The sequence below is a fragment of the Cibotium barometz genome, chromosome 19 (genome assembly GCF_041138505.1).
Source record: "Cibotium barometz isolate CiBa-2024 chromosome 19, ASM4113850v1, whole genome shotgun sequence".
Classification (NCBI taxonomy): domain Eukaryota; kingdom Viridiplantae; phylum Streptophyta; class Polypodiopsida; order Cyatheales; family Cibotiaceae; genus Cibotium; species Cibotium barometz.
Window position 1 is genome coordinate 2,188,170 of NC_141064.1, and position 21,123 is coordinate 2,209,292.

The window sequence follows — 21,123 nt, forward strand, 5'->3', positions numbered from 1 at the left end:
CCAGGAGGTAAGTCACGTAACTCCCAAGTACCATTTTTGTCAATGGAGTCCAACTCCGAACGCATGGCTGCCACCCAATTATCATCCTCCAATGCATCAACATGAGAAATGGGTTCCTCATTACAAGCGGTGGCAACAAGAGCTGTATCCACATAATGTGAAGATGCATGGCGAGAAGCAGCATGTGTACGACCTGGCATAAATGTAGACTGTTTGCTATCACGCAAAGTCTCAACCAACCATCTAGGAACAGTTTTTGACTTCCTAGTATCTGCATCGTCCTCTGCCAGTGCATCACCCAAGGAATCCTGATCAATTTGAGTAATTTCAGGATCAATTTGGGACAAGTTCAGCTGCTGATTTTGCTGATTTTTAGCAGGCATAGGTGGCTATAAATGAGCTGAAACGGGCCATTGTAGGCTGCTTCTTACAGAGCCATGAGATGCATGAGTCACCAAGGAGAAAACAGTTACCACTAGTTGACACTTGCTATGACACTCGCGTGTCATAGCAAGCTGCCCAATCACTGTCTGTAAATGCAAGCAAGCATAGTGTAGAAGAACTGCCATAAAAGAAGGCAAAGTTTGCGGTGCCTTTAAGATAGCGAAAGACACGCTTACACTCTTGCGAATGCATAGTGCTCGGACAATGCATGACTCTGCTCAATTGAGAAACAACATACTGTATGTCCAAACGAGTAGAGCATAAATAGATAAGGCATCCCACAAACTGTTGATAGGTGGCAACATCCAAAGGGTCACCAGCATGCTCAAGTGACAATTTTAGACGTGGTTCCATAGGAGTAGAAATAGGTTTACAATCTGTCATGTGAAAATGCTCAAGGAGCTGCACAACATATCTGCACTGAGATAACATGATACCCTCCTCAAAAGGTATAAATTATATGCCCAAATAGTAATGTAAATGCCCCATGTCTGTGACATCAAATGCATGCTGCAAATCAGCTTTAAAAGCTGAAATATCACCATCTTCAGGGCCAGTGAACGAGCATGTCGTCCACATAAGGAATAAGGATGAGAACATTGTTCCCAATGTGGCGAACATAAAGTGTACTCTCAGCTGAACTATTCTGAAACCCTTTGGCAGTCAAGTATGCATGAATTTTGTGGCACCAAGCACGAGGAGCCTGTTTAAAACCATACAGGCTTTATGTAAATGGCATAGTTTACTTTCTGCACCTTTTTAAACAAGCCAGGAGGCTGAGATACATAAACTTTCTCCTGCAAATCGCCATTCAAAAAGGCAGTTTTGACATCTAACTGATGTACATACCATTGTTTGTGTGCAGCCAATGCAATAACAATACGTATGGTAGTCATACGTGAAGTGGGAGCAAAGGTCTTCTCATAGTCAATGCACTCATGTTGGGCATAACTCCCAAGTACCATTTTTGTCAATGGAGTCCAACTCCGAACGCATGGCTGCCACCCAATTATCATCCTCCAATGCATCAACATGAGAAATGGGTTCCTCATTACAAGCGGTGGCAACAAGAGCTGTATCCACATAATGGGAAGATGCATGGCGAGAAGCAGCACGTGTACGACTTGGCATAATTGTAGACTGTTTGCTATCACGCAAAGTCTCAACCAGCCATCTAGGAGCAGTTTTTGACTTCCTAGTATCTGCATCTTCCTCTGCCAATGCATCACCCAAGGAATCCTGATCAATTTTAGGCATGTTAGGATCAATTTGGGGCAAGTTCAGCTGCTGGTCTTGCTCATTTTTAGCAGGCATAGGTGGCTGTAAATGAGCTGAAACGGGCGCTACAGTATCCACATTGGAATTGAATAAAGGCAACAAAGTATCCAACACATCTTCCGGCCCAATAGATGGCTGTCTGGTATATGAGGCAAGTGGTTGAGATGCATATTCATCAAAGATAACATCTCTTGACACAATGATCTTGCCTGTATTAGGCACATAGAGTCTGTATCCCTTACTCTCAGTACTATAACCAACGAAAATACATTTGATTGCCTCTGCATCAAGCTTATGTCTTTGCTGTGTGGGCACATGCACATATGCCAAACACCCAAAGACTCTCATATGAGTCACCAGAGGAATTGTGCATTCCATGCCTCATAGGCAGTCGTCGATTTCAAGGCTTTAATGGGGCAACGTTTAAGCACATAATTGGCACACATAACCGCCTCAAGCCAAAACTTACTGGGCAGATCCTTGCTCTTGAGCATGCAACGTGCCATCTCCATAATTGTACGATTACGTCTCTCTTCAACTCCATTCTGCTGAGGAGTATAGGGGATAGTACACTGATGGGAAATACCATGTAACTACATGTAGGATGTGAACTCATTTAACAAATATTCCCCCTCTCGATCGGTACGCAATGTGATAAGCTTGTGTCCACAAGCATTTTCTGCCATGGGACGGAAGTCTTTGAAAGTTGCAGAGGCACCTGACTTCACTTTTAAACCATACACCCAACAAAACCGAGTGTAGTCATCAATAAATGTGATGAAGTACAAGTGTCCTCCAAAAGATGGAGCCCTCGTGGGGCCACAAAAATCACTATGAATGAGCTGTAATGGATGGACAGCTCTCATAGCACCATCTTTAGGAAAGGAATTCTTGTGCATCTTTCCAAGGATGCATCCCTCACATACATGCATGGATGGAACTTGCATAGGAGGAAGCTCATGCACCTTACCTTGCTTCTGCAAGCGTACAAGAGATGGAAAATTCAAGTGACCAAACTGAGCATGCCATAACTCAGTGTCACTCAACACACGGGATGTGGATGCAATCATAGCATCATGAGAATGAGTACTCCTGTCATACATGTCAAGCTTATACAAGCCATTGCATAATGTCCTAGAAAGCATAACAGAAGCTGAATCTTTGTTGTCATACACTGAACAACAATGGTCAGAAAACTGAACCTTAAACCCAGATAATGCAAGGGCTGAAACAGAAATGAGATTCTTCTTAATGCTTGGTACATACAAAGTGTCACAAAGAGTAAAACTGTCCCCATTACATGTTGTTAGCTCCACATTTCCAATGCCTTTAATTGAGTAAGAGGCATCATTGGGACACATAACTATGCCACCTGGAGGTGAATCCTGCAAATTGGCAAATAGATCTCTGCAAGTAGTGATATGCTTAGAAGCACCACTATCAAAGTATCAATCTTGAGCTGAGATAGACATACAAGATGTAGGCAAACTGCTTGTAACCACTAATGCATAGCCCTCATGAGCAAAGTTAGCCTCTTCTGTAGTGTCCACAGTAGCAGCCAAACTTTGGTGCTTATTTTTCTTTTCACTCTCAATGCGCTTCCTACATTCCTCAATGAGATGGCCAGGTTTTCTGCAATATTTACATCTCTTCTTTTTCTTGGTTTCACGCTCTTTAGCGAGGTAGAATATGAATGGGCATGTGGTTTGCCCTTAGGCTTACCACTAGATGCAACCCCAGATTTACTTGTGTTTCGATCAAAAGCACCAAATGCCTGATCAGCAGAACGCATAATAGTCCTGTTAGAACGAGACTTCTCCTCCTACAATAAGAGAGTCACCAACTCATCAAAGGTATACAAGTTTGGATTGTCCTTCAGGAGTAGACGAAGAGTAGTAGCAAAACCCTGATAGGATTCTGGCAAACCCTGAAGCACTGTGGATACAAGTGAACCATCTGGAATGACCTCATCAATGTTGATGAGTTGCTCTCGCAAATCCTTGATACAGGCAAGGAACTTGTGCATTGAATCACCCTCATCCATATGTTCAGACTCAATTTTCTTGCGGAGATAGGAAACACGAGCCTCATTGCGAACCTCAGACAAAGAAGCAAGTATATCCTGCGTTTTGCATGAAAGGGCAATCAAAGCATGTGCGTGAGTATCCTTGTCATCCCATCTGAGCTGTTCTGGAGTGGCTGGCAAAGGTGCAAAATTTGTAGTACCACCGGAAGATACATCATCACCTGCATCAATAGTCCCTGAAGTACTTGCTGCTCATGCAGGTACAATAGGCCTGACATCATCCCCTGATACATAGACCTACAAATTCCTTGCAACTAGTACATGTTTGATCATATATGCCCACATTGGATAGTTTTTGCCATCCAACTTATCCTCAATGGAGAGCATACCAAACAAATCACTAGTATTCCTAGACATGGCTGTCACAAATGCGTACAAACAGGTAGTATGACTGAATCAAGGCAAAAATCTGCAATCCAATGCTGAGACACAAGAAAAATTGGGGGAAATGCCCCAATTGTGTCTTTATCACCTGTTCCAATGCTTTAACACCCAAAAAATTGGGGGAAATGTCCCAATGCCAAGGCAATGTACCTGTAATAGCAAAAATGCTTGCAAATATCTTTGATAACCCTGCAAATACTGTTAATTTCTGCAAAATTCCCAAATTTTTAGTGCTATTATGCACCAGATATGAGAAAATCAATGCCAATGTATGCCAATGTCGCAATTTTAGGCTCAATGATGAAAAGCCCCGAAGTAATGCTGTCAATTTGCTAATTTTTTAAGCAATTTCTGTAATGTTTGATAGAAATTAGAAATAATAGCAAGAGAATTTACTGGTTATTGGTGGCACTGATTTTGAGAAATTGACTGCAGTTGTGGAAGACAGATTTGGATTTGTACGACGGCGAACTGCAGCAGGTACAGGCGGTGAAGGCAGGTACATGTGACGAAGGCAGCAGTCGCAAATGGTGCAGGTAGGGCTTTGCATGGCGGCGCTGAGCGTTGTAGGGCGGTAGACAGGGCAGCGAAGAGGTGGAGTTGGGCCTTGGGCGGCGGGCAGGTGTAGACAGTGCAGGCAAGGCAGCGAAGAGGCTGCGTTGGGCATTGCAGGGCGGAGCTGATCTGCAGGGCGTCGCTGATCTCGATGACAATGTTGGACAGTAGATTGAACAAAACCTTAATGCAAATCAGTAGGCTGAAGAAACCCTAACCCTAAACCTGACAAAGCGGGTAGGCAAAACCCTAACCGTAAATACCTCTGATACCAATGTTGGGGTTGGGGAGATCTTGCTTGTACACCACCACACACAGACAGTAAGCTTGAACAACACACGTGAGAGAGCTAGTTGCTGGAAAAGTACTCTAATGATAATGATAGTACAAAAGTACATTGAGTACAAAAATATAGCCTAGGGCAAAGTGCCCAACACACATAAGTGTGTTCACACGGGGAAAAGACCCGTGTCTAGTCACAGGGAAAAAGTGCCCATGAGTAAGCTAGCTTGTGTTCACACCTCAACTAGCCGGGAGTGGTCATGACCAACAAAATCGAGGGGTTCCCTAATCCCATTTTATTTGTTTCCGAATCCGGTAAACAAATACGTATGAGTATACTCATTTTTTTTTCCCAGAAAGGAGACTTCTATTAAGTATGAAAATTTGTTACAAAATGGAGATTTCACACCAAGAAAGGTGGAGATCTCAACCAATCAGGAGCCTTGTGCTACCAATAGGGTCCCGAGTGAGAGGGCGTGAAAAAGATACCAATGTCCCACTCTCTCATAAACTGTCCGTGCTTTCTCTCCAAAGATCCCTGGATTCTGGCCTAGGTAGCCATGATGGTGTGAATCACTCCAAATCCTGCAAAGACACTGAGAAACAAGAACGGGAGTACCCTCAATGGCCTCAGTGCATCTAGCCTTCGAGATATTCCAGGCTGAGATGCTAGCAATAATCTCCCAAGAGCTGTCTAACCTCTGTGCCGGAGAGACAAAGTGTGAAAGTGGCAAATCCTGAAGACAACACTGCCGAGCAACTCCTTGCCTAACCATAATGGCCAAGCTCCTGTCAGTCCCCTCGAATCTTTGCTGAGGCCCAGACTGTGTCAACCAAATGATAGAACCAAAAGAAATGATAGCATCCCTCTTAATCCTACCAAAGAGGTGTGCAATCGTAGACCAAACCCTCTGTGCTTCCCTGCATTCCCATAAACAATGGTAAACTGACTCTGAAGCTCTTGCACATCTAGGGCATGCTGGGCAAGCACCAGTAACTGACCTGCACTGACCTGCACTGATTGGTGGCCAGACCACCATGAAGAGAAACCCAGATAAGGAAGGAAATCTGTGGCTTCCTATAAGAATGCCACAATCTCCGCCAAAAAACCCTCTGAATGTCAGTTGAAATGCCGTAAGATTCCCAATGGGGTCTAAGAGTAGGGACCCTCTGAATGTGTCCCAAGATAAGATGTCTGGCATTCTGCACCGTATAACTGAAAAAAGGCATGCTTTTCAAGGGGTTACAAGCATCCTTCCACACCCACTCACCGGGGTCCCAATGCAAATGTCTGATAGGGCAGCCACCATACAACCAAAGACTAACACTCTGTGATCATCCCTGGGCGCGGGGGGGGGGGGGGGGGGGGGGGGGGGGGGGGGGTCAACAAAGATGTGCTTCCCTAACCTGCCAACAACTTTGACTAGACGAATCTGGGGGCCCTCAATAAGGTCCTGCACGTCACATCTCTCTGACTGCCATCCATCCTGTACAGAAAAAAGGACCGGCACATCATCCTCCCTAGGCAAGGGGAGACCCATAACCTGAAGAGGAACACCTGTCCCAGAAAAAATCCCAAACCAAGAATGATGACGGTCTTCCAAAAAGAATCCAGTAATCGAGTGGTTGGGAATGGCTGCATCAATCTGTGCAATCCTCCGACTAGAGCCTCTCAAATGCTGCGTGAGATCCAATCTCTGTACCTCGGTGAGGCTGTGAAATCTCTTCCAAGCCAACACTGTGGGGCAGAGGGTCTCCCAACCAGCCCAAAGAATATGCATAGTTGCCCCAGGAGGCCTCCTATGCACATCTAAGATCAAATCATTCCACAGAATGGGTTGCCGGTTAACTTCCTCCGCTGAACGCGGGGGGATGTGTACCAAAAAACACCTCAGGCAGTCCCAGGCCAGTAGGAGGGACCTAACTAGGGGGGAAGAAGGGGAGCGATGAACTGCATCCGAAAAAATAAAGCGTGAGCTGAGAGTCCAATCACCTCCGCGAACAGGGACACACTTCGTGATCTGCTGCATGAGAAAGTCCTTCCACGGCTCAGTGCCTGGAAGAAAGCCCCTAACAATCAGCTTACACAGCAAAGCCTTACATTGCACCTCAGGGTCAATGATATTCAATCCCCCTTCCTGCTTAGGCCTGATAATGGTTTCCCAAGCAACTCTAGCCCTGGTGTGTGCATTTCCATCAAGCCCTGACCAAAGAAAGTTCCGAATAAGGCGACGAAGCTGGCCAATGCAGCCCTTATAAAAAATCCAGCACGAAGCGATAAACCAAGTCGTGGCTGGCAAAACTTGGTTAACCACCAAAGCTCTAGAGGCCAAGTCGAGCTTCCTCCTACTCCAGTGATGAAGTTTACTTTTAATGCTTAAGAGCACTGGAGCAAACTGTTGTGCAGGGGAGATGTCAACGCCCACCTGACAACCAAGGTATCTGGCAGAGCATCCTCTCTCAATCCAAGTAAAACCACCATCTGTACCCCAATCTGCAAGAGGAGAATCACTGATCCAAAAACCAACTGACTTATGCCAATTGATAGAAGCTCCTGCTGCCAAACAAAAGGCCTCCAAGGCTGTCCGGAAAGCACATAAACAAGCATGTGAAGCCTCAAGGAACAACGCCGTATCATCTGTTAGCTTAGAGTCCAAAAACTCTTCCTCCGTACATAAAGGCAGCCTGAGACCCACAACACCAGGGGCAGCCCGAAGAAACCTGCTCATAGCCTTAGCTACAATGAGGTGTAGTAAAGGGGCGAGGGGACAGCCTTGCCTCACTGAACGGGAAATCTGAAAACGCTCACCGTGCCCCCCACAGGCTAAAACAGTGCTATGAGCCTCCCTGTATAGGCAAGACACATCTCTGATCCAGTTTTGGGAAAACCCCATGTGTGCCATAGTGCCCTCCAAAAAATCCCAATCCACTCTGTCATAAGCTTTTTCAAAATCAAGCAAAAGAATGGCAAGAGGCTGCTGACTAGACTTTGCCCACTCGACAGCTTCCCAGAAAGAAAAGATGTTATCAAATATACTCCTTCCTTGGAGGAACCCATTCTGGGTATCATGGATAGTTCTTTCAAGAATCGGCTGCAACCTTATACTCAAGGCTTTAGCTAAGATTTTATATGCAGATCCAAGGAGGGTGATGGGCCTCCATTGCTTGATGTCAGTCTTGTCCCCACTCTTGGGGATAAGGTGAATCAGCCCCTCTGTGAGGTATGGAGGCATCATACCCGACTACCACATTTCCTGAAGGAGGGCAACAGTGATAGCATCTCCAATATGATCCCAGAAAAGAATAAAGAAGGCGGGAGAAAGACCATCATCCCTTGGGCATGAACCACTGGAAAGAGCATGCAGTGCGTGAAGGAATTCATCCTTCGAGAAAGGGGCATACAGGGAAGAACACATAGCATCTGTAATGAGCCTGGGATGCACTCCCAAACTTTCTGCCGTGCCACATCTATCTGAGGGGAGGGCACCTCTGCAGTCAACAAAGACCGATAAAATTTGACGCAATACCCCTCACCCTATCAGGCTCAATCTGAACCTCACCCTGTGAATCCTGCAAGTATCTTATAGAATCCCTGCTATGGGAAGGCGTGTGTGCTGAAAAAAACTCTTTGTTGCATCTGCCACCCATCTGAGTCCAAAAGGCCTCGTTCGCATGAAAGGCAAACTTAGCCCTCCTATCCATGGCCAATTGCAGCTCTGCTCTAACTGTGGTCAAAAGGTCTGTAATCCAAGTCACATGTGGATGCTTTTCATGTTCCCTCTGAAGAGCAGCAATCCTATGCCTAATATCTCTCTCCTTGTCCAGAGCCTCCTTCTTCTTAGACAAGGCAGTGCTATGATAATGATGGCTGGTCCTCTCAAGAGCTAGTGCAATATTATGACGAGGATCAGGACCGTCACAAGATCTCCATCTCTCTGATCTCAAGGGAAATGTCAGCATCTAGATAAAGAGAGTCAGGGATACGGATATGGGGAGAGGCCGAGCGAGCCCTAGGCTCCCTGAGACACAAAACGACGGGGCAATGATCGGATTTAGTGGTGCCAGGCATAATAGCAATGGTGCCTCCTCTGTCCAAGGACCAATCATCCACATAAAACCTGTCCATACGTGCAAAGATGCTCTCATCCCCGCTCTTGCGGTTATGCCAAGAGAAAGATAAGGAATTTGGCCTTCTCTAGAAGTCATCCTCAGTCCAGCAATCCTTGCCAAAAAAGGAAAGCGTGAACCTCTCCCATGAGGCTCGCTCCAAAGGGTGTAAACCCCCTTCGCGTCTACCCTTCTTGTCAAAAGGTTGCTCGACCATATTAAAATCTCCTCCCACTATCGAATGATCAACCTGAGGAATGACATTTGTAATGGTGTCCCAAAAGGCCACCCTTTCACCTCTCACGTTAGGTGCATAGATATTCAAGATTCCCAATTTCTGACCCTCATGCATGATCAAGATCCACTGCGCTCTAGCGGGGATGATAACACCGTGCCCAATAACATGAGGTATAATAGATGCTGCCACTGAAATACAAACACCCCCTCTAGTCCGAACTGCTGAGGACCAGAAGGTGTGGCCAGAAAGCATCTTACCAGTTTTGCCGCACTGAGATCTATCCAATTTGTGTTCCTGCAACAAAAGCACATCCATAGACCCTCTTGTAACAGCAGGGTGAAGCTCGTCCTTCAAAAGGCGCTTCCTACCACGGGTGGGAAGCCCTTCAAGGCCCTGAACATTCCATGAGACGATTCTCATGGAAGAGAAGAGGGTTTGACCCCCGATCTAAGAAGACGATTGGCAGCCTGAGGATGCCTCTCATAATGCTGGAGGACGGGAAAATCCACGGGCAATGTCCACTGACATGCCCTTGTCCGAGGCTATGCACCGTGCATGCATATGTACGAGAAACCTGTTCGCCCTACGGGTATCAAGGGCAATGGCATCATGCTAAAAATCCTGCAATACATGATCCCCACTGTGCTGAACATCCTGCATATTGCCCCCTCCAAGTAGAGAGGACTCCTCAAAGTCATCCTGATCTGAGATATCATCTCTCTCCAAAGATGAATCAGCTGACACATCCCTCTGACCTCATCTATCTGTACATGATCCAAGGAAGCCTTCCCATCAATCGCACCAGGGGGGCGGGCGTGAGAGATAGCTCGCCACACCTGGCGGACTGAAGGACGGGAAGGAACCAAGGGAGGTGGCACCTGAGAGGCACGCTTACGAGGCCTCCTGTGTGACGTCGAGCCGGAGGACAATCTCGAGCAAAGTGACCCTATTGGCAATGAGGGTCGTTTTGGAGTCTTTCTCTATTTCGGCGTAGAGGACCGCGAGCTCAGCTTCGGAAAATACAATGGTTCGCCTGGCCGAGGGAGAATGATTAGCCATGATGCTAATCGAAGAAAAAGGCCGACTTGAACCCGGATGAGGAGCAATCCGAACCAAGGGGAAGAGGAAGGCGTTGAGGCGGAGGAAAGGAAAGGAGGGTGGAAAAGGGAAAAGCAAAAAGGAAAGGGAAGCAAGGGGGAGAGGTTGTACACAAAGGCGAAGAGGGGCGGGGGAAGGGCAGCACAACAGGGCTGCGCAGAGGGAAGAGGTGGAGGAAGGAGGGGAGGCTAGAGGAGGGGAGACGAAACGATCAACAGGAGGGCGAAGAAGGGCGGACAGGGGTAGGGGCGAACAGAGGGGAAGGAACAGGCGAATTAGGGCGGGCAGAGGCAAGGAGGGGAGGCGGAGGATGGGGGGCGAAGCAGGAAGAGAGGCGGATGGCGCAGCAAAGGAGGAGGAAGGATCAGAGGCGGAGGGGAGCAATTAAGGCAGCGAAGGAGGGGCGAAGCGATGGAGGAAGGAGGGGCGAAGCGATGGAGGAAGGAAGCGATGGCAGAGGAACAAAGGTGGAGGAAGGACGAGAGGCGGAGGGGAGCGATTCAGGGTTCGGGGAGCTCGCGGTGCCTCTGGGCTTGTATTTTTTCAAGTATACTCATTTTGGGTCGTGACCCCTAAGAATATTCAGTCTCTCTAGTTCGTGATCCTTGATAGAGCATCCAACAGAAGCTGTCATACCTTCAAGTACTTCAATGTCAGGGAATCTGGCAAATAGCCTACCAAACGTAACCTACCTTCTTGCTCAGCATCTCATAGGCAAAATCGACCAATCAAATGGTCTCTTGAGGATATGCAGAAAGCATTTCCACCAAGCCTTGGTCCATCCTACTGTTGCTTCACAGAACGAGGATAATTAGAAAAAATCACTCAACCATGCAACCTGAAATGCTATCCAACAATTGTTATGCCATCTTGGTTGTCTCCACGGTTATATACCACCACCCAGATAGCATCATGCCCTCTATTGTTTCGTGGCGATTCAACAATTCATCGGTATAATCTTCCATTCATTGTTGGGATCTCTGGAGAAATAATGCTCCTCCATCCCTAAAATCAAGTCTACTCTATCCTTGGATATCTTTTGGAAGGAGTAGAGCGCGCTAAGGGACCCTCTCCTAGTCTTAGCGTTATCCGATACCTTGACGTATCAACTTGGACAACATCTTGTTCCAATAGATGTACTGACCAATAATTACCCTAATAAAGTGTATGATCCCTGAGTCATGCTAATCAAATTGAGCTCCCTACTTGTACCTATTGCCAATATTGACCTACACAATGTCGGTCTCACAAAGCCCTTTTAAGGAATCAAAAAATCCAGTCCTCTTCTTAGCGAAACTCAACTAGTTCACCTCCCCAATTCTACTTAAGGCCTTTAACCTTTCTTAACCCCTGCTACCCTACCTCCCACCCTCACCTGCACCTAGGTTACTGCTTCACCTTGGACAATACAGCCTCATTGGGGAAATTCTACATGCTGTAGATTCTGTTGTCCCATACCACCAAGATATACCCTATATAAAAATTTCGTTGGACTGCAAGACTGAGTCAGGGAGATCTATCCTTTCCAATCCTTATCTTGATGCGACTATACCTGCCCTTATGTCATGGTCTCCTTGCAGGTAGGTTGTGAAAGAAATAGTCAGGTCAAAGTAATCCCTCACCCACTCCGTAGAATCCCATAACCATGTGAAGGTCTTTGACCTAGTGAAAGAGTCCACCAGTCAGTCTCCCTTTGGATCTGCTCCAACCATGCTCTAAAGAAATCATCTTGCATCTGCTAACCATAACAAGAGCATGTAAGAGCCCAAAGGGTGTTACAAAATTGGTACTAGCTATTCCACAAGTACAAAGGTCAACCTTCAAAATAGGCAGCACTCTGCAACCTATCTCTAGAAATAATTCGTATGGGAAGGGATATATACTTGCCTTCGTCAAACTTGTGCTTCAAGAAGCACCGTCCTGAGATATTCCGATACGTCTAAGCTAACTGAATCCTTTCAATTAGCATTAGATAAAATGGAACAACACACTTTATAATTATCTTATTACAAAGTTTAATAGAGTTCACTAAATCATGGATTTAACAACAAAATGACCTCCTCTGGATACTATCCAGACGAAAGACAATCTATAATAATAGTGACTGAGATACATGCCAAATACACAAAATCATTCAGTTGCATCCTCACTCGTAGTTTCCTTTGTCCTCATCTGCCCTTGCTGACCGCACGTGAAGCACCGACCCTCCTTAATGTACTGGAGTTGCCCTGCTTTCTTTGCCTTCTTTGAATTGGGGTTTGGGGTCGACTTTGGGTTTCTGTTGGAGTCTGAGAATCTTTTCTTTCATTTATGTTGGGATCCTGACTGGTTTGTCTAAGAGGGTTTTTGGGGTTTCTTAGCCATGGTGTCATCATAAATCTTGGCATATCGGATAGCATCATCCAATGTCTGGCTTTGATTGTTCCTAATTTGGACTTGACATCCACGAAGAATCCAAGAATAGTAATAGGATCCACCAAGCTTGCAACTCTCTAAACTTCTGCAGGTAGGTGTCAAAACTTAAAAGACATTCTTCATCTCCAAGTTTTTAAACTTGGGTACTATGTCGTACTCATTCTCGGCCTACAGGAACTCCTCCTAGAAAATTCTCTAATCCACCCACGTCGTGGGTTTCATGGGTAACTCTTTCCACCATGTAAGGGCCTTTCCTATTAGGAACACTTGTACCATTTGTATCCTTTTATCCTCAGGGAAAGGGTGGGACTCAAATTGTGTACCCCATTTGTGGAGCCAGGAGTCAATTGTCTCCTGAGTCCTCTTCTTTTTCTTCCCTGTGTAGGGCTCTAGAGTAAAAGAGGGTGCAACAAAAGCTGTCCTAGCTCCCCCTTGCTGTCACTGGAGGACCCGCCGAAGTTGCTTGCATAACAACCATGGTGTTAGTCAAGTTGGTAATCTGCTGCCCTAACAAGGTCATCCTTGCTTCGAAGTCAACCTTAGTGTCCAGGGCATGGACTGTCACAGCGTCTTCCTGCTGGCTGTCGTCAAATTGAACATTCTCGTCCATCCCACGATCGTTCTGCACTTCATCAGCCATGACAAACCCTCTGTAATTTGCTGCTACTAAAGGAAAACGCGCGTGTTGAGATGAAGTGTTGCCCAAAATCCCGCTCATCCACGATCACAATTACCAATCCCGTTCTTGGAAGCTGGCCATGTACATTCAGCCCTCTGAACCCAGGAGATTGTGCTTTGAATGTGGAGAACTTCTAAGCAGACCCCTCCTTTTATACTAAAAATCTAAAAAGAAGAGGTTCCTTGCTTTTTTGAGTTTTGTCTCAAAAACTAAAATGCTCTTTAGTTTTAATGAAAATAACTCCCATATGTTTTTTATTGACTTGAGCTTTCCCTCCACTTTAGCGAAAAAGCCATAGCCTAAATTTAATGAAAAAAATGATCTTGCTTTTTCCCAAAAAGAAAAAAGATGCTGCTTTTCCTAAATCTGCCGGCCTGCTATTTTGCCCGTGTGCGCCAGCTTTTCTGGCTACTCTCTGCGCACAGAGCCCCCCTGATCCTTGTGTTCCTGGTGCACCCTGTCTGCTGGCCGCCTCTGTCATGTCCAGCTGCCTTCACTTAGGCGACTGCAGACAGGCTGCCCAGGCTGCGCAATCCAGGGTGGCTCTGGCTGATCTTGGCGCCTGGTTGGGCTGGCTCTGGGTGGCCTGGCTGGCTGCCTGCCCAGGCTACCTTGGCCTGGGTGCTGCTCAGCACAGCCGCCTAGGGTAGCCAGTTTTGGCTGCCCTAAGGCTTGCCATCATGGGCCTCACGCCTTGCAAACCTCAGCTGCTGACATTCCTTTGGGTACTCACTACGGTCATACACACGTATCAAACAGTAACGAATGACTATTCTTGCAACCTTGATGCCAACAAAAACCTTGTACAACTTCTGTAGAGCAACGATTTGATAGAAAGAGAAACGATGAGAGGCAGAAATCCAACATCAACATACATACCTCTTCAGCCTCTGCATTAGGGTCACTCTAATACCAACTGTGAATTCCTTTCCTGAATCTCCGTAAACACAGCTGAAAACCAAAGTTAGTCCTTCACCAAATCATGAGGTAACATGCTAGTTCATGTCCCAAAAGCGACTGGCATCCACCGATCTTCCCCTAGCCAAAGCTAGGGCTCCAGCACAATCCCATAGGTCCGTGTCTTACTCCGGTGTCCCTACTCCGGTGTCCCATACCACCGAAGCTCACACGTAAGCCTTCGACATGCCAACCTACATACTCACCATGTGTGTGGCATGAGAATGTCTCCTTTCGTGGTCCAAGCCAGATCATTAGTGGTGCATCCCCACAACTATGTCTCATAATAACCCAAGCTCTCACTTATATATTGATAACTGCCATAAATAGCTTAACTCGCTATAAAAGGCCATTAAGTTTGTTTTATCAATCGAGGAACCCTAGCCAACTATCAACCTGCTAATTCCTAATCCCGGGGTGCCGTAACCCCGCTAGATTAGTTCCTTAATCTTGTTGGATTAGTTCCCTAATCTGTGGATGAGTGTCTAGGTACATAACATGTGTGTGCCAGTCTCGTGTGTGTCCACCTTTTGTATTTGTACCCGAGTTTGTGTGTTTGTATGTGTGAACCCACCCTTGAATGGGGATAAGATAAGTATGCCATGTGTACTTGTCTTATTAGTGTGTGTGATGTGATTGAGTCAAAAGCTAAGGTTTTATAGCTACAAGAAGGATGTTCTCTATGAGTACTAAATCAATCAAGTGATATCATTGAGTCGTGTAGCACATTCTCTATCTTGAGCATTGTTACATTCTCTCTCTCTCTCTCTCTCTCTCTCTCTTTCTCTCTCTACCATGGATTTCCATCCTGCTTAGCTTGGAGTGCAACTGTCAAAACCTAGGGCTTGATCCTTCATTCGGTATCAAAGCCATGGTCTAGCTGTGTGTTCGAGAGCCATCACTACCACTCTGCATTTTTCTACTAGGTTCATATGTTCCCAACAACTAGTTTTATTTTTCAACACCAAGCCTCTATGGAAACGCAGTTGCCACCCGGCTGACCTGCCTTTGAACGCCGCCACTATGAGGCCACTGCCACCGCCATTGTGAGGCCATCGTCACTGTGAGACCGTTGATGAGGCCGTTGACGCTGTTGCTACTGCCACCGGTCCCCTTGCCATCTCGGCCACCACCGTGCCTCTAGCCGTCAGCCGGCTCTTCCACGTCCGCCCATCTAGTAGGCACCCAACCAGCTGACACCGCTTTGCGCCTAGCTGTTCTGTGCCTCTACTACCGTCATTGCCCAGTCTCGCTCCTTGCACTGTCCCGCTCATCAGCCCTCGATTATACCTGCACGTCAGCATCAACAAATTTGGGGTATTTTAGAAATCTAGTAAAAAATCGTATAATTGGAGTTCTTGCATTCATAAAAAATTAAGACTTTCCGGAATATCAGAGAAAATCAATCTAATTGAAGTCTTGCATATGCATATAATTTGGAGATTTTTTAGAAATAAGAGAAATTGATCCAAATTGAAGCTCCAACATTCAATACAATTGGGGCTCTCTGCAAAATTGAACAATTAGCAACAAATTGAAGCTTTCTAGTCAGCAAAAATTGGGGATTTTTCAAATTTTGTGTAAGATTGATTAATTGAAGCTTCAACCATCACATCGAAGTCCTATCAGGTTCCTTACTCTGGTCGTTGGGCTTGAAAGGACTAGCCAAGCATCAATAGCTTGGTGCCGGCGCCGCAAACGCATCTCCACTGACATTCCAAATTCGGAAGTCATTAAAACTTTCAAAATTATATGTTTTGTGTGTGAGTGTCAAGAGTTCTCTGCTGGGTCGCCCCGCGAAGAAGATATGTAATAAATGTTCGTTTTGTGTGCCTTCTTTTATAAAGGACTTCGTGTTTCCATTATCCCAGCTAGGAGTCAGGGGAGTGACTAAAGTTTTGGCCTTGCTACCTCGGTTGCATTATGTGATTGGAGGGCTATCATGACACGGAAGGTGTGCATGATGAGTCTACTCTGACACGGCATGTGATGGGGTTAGAAGGTAGTATCTTTCTTTTGCGTTCAGGTTTCACCACCTTTGCGATTTGTAGCTCTCACGTGTGTGCTAGTCTCATGTGTGTCTACCTTTTGTATGTGTACCCGAGTTCGTGTGTTTGTATGTGTAAGTGTCTATGAAACCACCCTTAAATGGAGATAAGATAAGTATGCCATGTGTACTTGTCTTATTAGTGTGCACTGTGTGTGATGTGTTTGAGTCAAAAGATAAGGTTTTATACCTATGAAAAGGCATGTACTCTATGAGTTCTAAATTAATCAAGTCACATCATTGAGTCATCCAGCACATTCTCGATCTTTGAGTTCTATTTTGTACCTAGGATGATGTACCTCATGGATATGATGTAACCTTTTGGTCTTATAGGTCATTTTGGCCTTTTGAAGATGTTAATACAGCTTTCTTTCTTTCTTTCATCAGCTCCAGATCCAGGACATGCTCCACCGCCATCGAGCTACCTTTCCATGTGACATAGCTGAGGGAGACATCTCGGCCATACTAATTAGCCCGATGCTTGATATTTTCGACAGTGGTATACCATCTACTCGGAGCTGATGCTGCTTTCATGTTTCTATGTTCTTAGTATTTCCATGGACAGTTTTGTATCACCCAAGTGAGAACTATGTTTATGTTTTCTTTCTGTTTTATTTTGCATTCCATGATGAGATATGCCATGGACATTATTGTATCACTTTGGTCTCATAGGCCCATTGGGTCTTTAGTAGACGCTTGATATATCTTTCTTGCTCTCTCTCTCTCTCTCTCTCTCTCTCTCTCTCTCCACACCATGGAGTTCCATCCCCCTTAGCCTGGAGTGCAATTGTCAAACCCTAGGGCCTGATTCTTCAGAGAATACTATCAAGCGGTAAATATCTCTACTGGCACACAACAACGGTGGATCTCCAAGAACCTTCTCAAGACTTAAGGATTGTATGAGGGTATGACATCATTGAGCTGACACTCAAAACTCCCCTCCCCCCACCCCCACCCACACACCCCCCAAAAACCAACAAAAGGTACTCACGATTTATTAAAAAAGAAAGATATCAAATACGATTATATTCAGTGATGTTGTCTTCCAAAAATATCTTTTTTGTCTTCTCTCGTGTGTGCATTGGTCTATTGCGGAGATTGATCCGCAATTTTCTTTGGTTGGGTTTGGATGGCACCACAGACACTCGTGCCAGGGTAGCTTGGCTCACAGTTATTCAGCCCAGATGAGAGGGGGGGCTGAATATTATTGATCCGGATGTTCAGTGCAAGGCGTTGCTTTGCAAACTTGTGGTTAGAGGTTTCCTACCAGGCACTGAGCCTTGGAAGGATTTTTTCTTGTCTTAGATTTTCGGATTTTGTTCACAGAGGTTGATATCAGAGTACCATCTTTCCCTCTTATTGTAGCCATTGTTAGAGCATGGAGAAGCATGAGACCAATTTTGCGACAAAGGCTTCCTAGGTCTTTGGATGAGGCTGGTCGGCCACTTGGTGCATCTCGTTATGTGGAACGAGTTCATCAAGGATGAGGCTGACTGGCAACCTATTATGTGGAACGAGTTCATCAAGGATGAGGCTGGTCGGCCAGTTGGTGCATCTCGTTACATGTAGTGGTTAGGATGGGGGGAATGTGTATACATAGTTCTTGCTTGGAAGACCTCAAAGAGTCTTCCGGTGGGTCGGAGAGCTGCATCCATTCAACATCTTAGGGGCTCTTGCATACCTATTGATCAGATTGATGTAGCTATTCCCCAGGAGTGGCTCTCTAGGACCTTTCATGGAGACTATCATCCGAGTTGGTTGGGAGTCTTTTCGAGGATAGGTATACCTCTACAAGTCATTGCTCTCCCAGGCCAAGAGGCTACAGATTGCATCATCTATTCTATCATGCCTGGAGGGAGATTGAGGAGATGTAGCATGAGGGGATCATCCCAGATACTAGGCTTAGTCCAATGAGGTTTGTTGGTCCTTCGAGGAAGGAAGCATTGGTTCATTTATCCTTCTCCTCAGATAGTGACTCAAGGCTCTTGGTGTTTGTGGCTATATGGTGGCAGTCCTATCAAATATCTTTAGTGGGATCCAGGAGAGTGGGAGTGGATTGAGGCCTTCCATCCATTGAGAAGCCTTCCCTTTTTTAGTTTCAGGGTCCAGAACGCCAGGCTTCTACTCACTCGATAGATGTGTAGGATCCCTACTGTTAGGCCTCATTGGGAGAGTTATGATCTCTCTCCAGTGATGCAGCGCAGATATTGACATAGGCTTTGGCATTCATACAGCAGAAGCTAGATCTCTCATTTTTTTTGGTTATTTTTACACAGTGGTCTCCCAACCAATCAGTGGAGATCGGTTTTCAATGTAGAACCTACCTGCCTGAGATGTGCGGTAGATTCTAAGACTGTACAACATTGTTTATGGGGATGCAGCACTGTAGAACATATTTGGGGTTCTATAGCCCAACTTATGGGGAAATTGAATGGCCGCGACGTGCATGTGACTTGGGGGCAAGTTGCTTGGATTTCCCAGTCTGGTCCGTAGCTTTTCTACAAGGGCAGTGGTACAGACTCTGCTATTTTCATTCGTAAAGGTACTGCCCAGTGGGGTTTATTGCAGGATGTCCCTCACTCTGATTATACACCCCCCAGGCAGAGGATTGACACCAGTTTTGGGAGATTGTTGTGAGTATTACAGCATAGTAAATCTAAAGAGCTAGATGCACGGAGGCTATCGAGGGTGTTCAAATTTTTTGGTCTTAGTGCATTAGTACTATATGGGGTGATATCATCCATACTCTCATGACTACTTGGGCTTGTCGTATTCAGGGGTCCTTTGGTTCCGCACAGGCAAAGCGTATTGTATTTATGCAGGAGTGGGACCATGGCATTTTCTTTTGCTCTAGTCCCACAGGTCTCTCATGGCATCATAATGCTTCTCAGTGGTTGAAATCACCCTACATATTGGGGTGATTCTATTCTATTCCAGCTTATAGCCGTGATTGTTGTATGTTTTTTTTCATACTTAATAGAAGTCTCTTTCTTGAAAAAAAAAATATTACTTCTATAAATATGTTTATTTTCTCTTTGCTATTATACATTGTTTTTTGCTTTTTTATTCCTCATTTTTAAAATAAATTTATCTACTAAAATATAATATTTCATATCCTCCTATATTTAGGTCATTTTTAGGTATACAACATTTGAAATCAATAAAAAGTGCAATGGGCGGGCATTGTTGATGGTTGACTTAGAGATGTCGCTTGGATGTAAGAGGTCCCTTCTAGCAACAATTGCTTGGTAACACTACAAGAGGGTCGGTGCATTTGCGGCAAAAAGTCATGGAGATAGAAAACAATTGGGAGCCAAGGAAGAAGCCGAAGAGGTTGTGGCTGGTGCCTTGTTGTGGTCATCACCCGGGCAGAGTAATCAAAGAATGGGATGGCCTCCTCGGGATCTTGAATCAATGGGTCTCACTTGAGCTACTTTCTGAGGTCCCATTGTATGTGAACCAACGGGCTGTTCTCCCAAAGCCAAAAGTGCCAGGATGCGACACCTCTGACCTCAACCGCGGGGGGGGGGGGGGGGGGGGGGGGGGGGGGGGGGGGTTGGTGGAGCTACCACACGGACCCACTAAAGAGGGGAGGGGAGGTTATCACCGATTTGGCACTCGGATATTGTCAGTCCGACCTCATATGAAAAGCCAAAAACCACCAAGGGAACTCCGAGGCAGATGAAAGAGGACATCCATGGGATGTTAGGGGGATCCTTGGGAGGAGAATCCAATATGGTGGAATGGCATAGTCGATGTCGCAGATCATAATGGAGGCTCCTCTCGGGTTGCCCGGATGGGCCTGTTGTGTCGGCTCCGGAAGTTGATGGTATCTTGGTGAGGTGCCTTGAATCTGACCTGGCTCCCAGCATAGCTGGCCCCGATAGGGGTGAGATTGGGTGTTGATCACGTGTTTAGAGGAAAGGTGAAAATGAGGGTTCCAAGCCAAGGGCAAGCACAACCCTTGGAGATGTATCCTGCGCTTGAAGGAAGTAACTCATGGCCTGAGCCACAAAGAGGAAGAGGAATGGTGCAAGTGAGAAGCCCATACGCACCGCACGGGAAGAAACAAAACATTCTCCTCGGCCGCCCCGAAGGACCTGGCTGTGGACTCCCGTGTAGAGGGCCACAACTCCTCGGATCTAGGCAAGCGTGAAAATTCAAGTCGCAGCATAGTCCCCTCCAAAAAGGCGTAATCAATTCTGTCATATGCCTTCTCGAAGTCGAGAAGGTAAATGGCCAGCTCCTCCACCCTAAGTCTGGCTATGGCTGTCACCTCCCAAAAGATGATGTTATCGAGGATGCTGCAGTCCTGGATGACGCCTGTGTGAGTAGCATGGATCAAATCTGGGAGCAAAGGCTGATCGCCTTGGCAAGGATCTTGTACACTGTTCCTAAGAGGGTGATGGTCCCCACTTCTCCAGGTATATCAGATTCTCGCCCATGTGCTCGGGGAGTAATCCTGTGTCACAACCCCATGGATCTCCTAAATGCCAAAATACGAGTGAGTAGTATACGCTCATGCCAGCAGCGGTGCTGTGCACGTTGGTAGG

General features: G+C 46.1%; 1 protein-coding gene across 10 annotated transcripts in view; it reads left to right on the forward strand.

Annotated features, from left to right (window-relative positions):
* ALF4 (aberrant root formation protein) overlaps positions 1-21,123 on the forward strand; it is a 132,946-nt gene that overhangs the window by 88,191 nt on the left and 23,632 nt on the right. For 2 of the 10 annotated variants that reach the window (XR_015268051.1, XR_015268049.1), the window contains one exon: positions 16,958-17,069. The exons of the other annotated variants lie outside the window; for them this stretch is intronic. The gene's annotated coding sequence lies outside the window, so the exon portion shown is untranslated. The remainder of the gene's footprint in view (positions 1-16,957; positions 17,070-21,123) is intronic. 10 annotated transcript variants of the gene reach the window in all.